Source organism: Myotis lucifugus, unplaced genomic scaffold (assembly GCF_000147115.1).
Source record: "Myotis lucifugus unplaced genomic scaffold, Myoluc2.0 scaffold_274, whole genome shotgun sequence".
Taxonomy (NCBI): domain Eukaryota; kingdom Metazoa; phylum Chordata; class Mammalia; order Chiroptera; family Vespertilionidae; genus Myotis; species Myotis lucifugus.
This window is the reverse complement of record NW_005871322.1, coordinates 1,668,693-1,669,986: the sequence shown is the minus strand read 5'-3', so window position 1 is coordinate 1,669,986 and position 1,294 is coordinate 1,668,693. Positions and strand designations below refer to the sequence as shown.

The 1,294-nt window shown below is 49.6% G+C and overlaps 1 protein-coding gene across 2 annotated transcripts in view; it reads right to left on the bottom strand.

The window, feature by feature from the left end:
• ZFP90 (ZFP90 zinc finger protein) overlaps positions 1-1,294 on the bottom strand; it is a 14,835-nt gene that overhangs the window by 12,652 nt on the left and 889 nt on the right. The gene's annotated exons all lie outside the window — the stretch shown is intronic.

Genomic DNA, 1,294 nt, shown 5'->3' with positions numbered 1-1,294 from the left:
CTAAACCTACACCGACAGTCTCACAGGACAACGGTTTCATGAAAACGTCCCTCATCTTTTTGCCTCCCAAGTCCCCTGACCCACAGTCAACCAGCTCTACCCTCATCCCCTTCCATTTCACCCCCGTTGATTAAGCTCCTATGCAAAGGCGGCTCTACTGACTTTCCCAAAGGCAGAATTTCCTCCCCCTCCGCACTCACAGCAGCCTCTTGGACCTCTGCAACAATGCTTCGCAACCACCTCTCCTGTGCTTTACTTCTGCAGGGGCTGTCTCCCCCACTAATTAATTTCCTGGATAAGTTGTCACATGACTCAATTACTCATCTTTTACATTCCCAGGGGCTATGCTCAGGGAAAGGGAACCACCGTTGAAAGGAAATCTCTGCCTAAAAAGCCCCTGTTGGTTGTAGATTCACTGTTCTATTCTGTCCTTCAGCCTGAGTTCGGTGGACTATTGGGCCATTCTATGAGAACAGAACTGACCCAGAGTGTCTGGGAAACATTAACTTTAAAAATGAAGCTTAAAGCAGTCCCTAAAACTCACTACTCAGAACACAAATCCACTTTCACCATTAAAAAAGCACCCCCCTGCCCCACCTCCCAAAGGCAACCCAGCCCAGCAGGCATGGCTCAGTGGTTGAGCATCCACCTATGAACCAGGAGGTCACGGTTGGCTTCCTGGTTAGGGCACATGCCTGGGTTGCAGGCTCAATCCTCAGTAGGGATCGTGCAGGAGGCAGCTGATCAATGATTCTCTGTCATCATTGATGTTTCTCTCTCTCTCTCTCTCTCTCTCCCTTCCTCTCTGAAATAAAAAAATATATATATCTGGATTGATCTTGTCTCACACACATAACAATCAGAATATGATCTTTCCTTAATTCTAAAGAGTGTGGATTAAAATGCCATCTGGACCTTGTTGTATTTCACCGATACACTCTGTGTAAATCCATGGACAACCTCAGAGTTGCGATGCTTCTATAAAATGCCTTCTCCCTCACAAATCAGTTTCATGCTAATGACCCCGAAGGCTGGACATCTGGGGATGTGCACTACTATACCTTTGTAAAGCAGAAAAAGACACGAAAAGCTCTGGGACAATCCTCCTTGTATCCCCCCCCCCCCCCCCCCCCCCCGGTCCAAAGCCGTGAGCAAAGAAAACCATCCCTCGGGTTGTCCTTGGGAAAACCAAAACCGGGTCCCCAAGGGGGAAGGGGGGGGCCGGGCCCTCCCCCCAGTTGACGGCCCCTCTCCCGGGGTAGATTTTACTCCCTGTCCCACCCGTCCCCTTTTC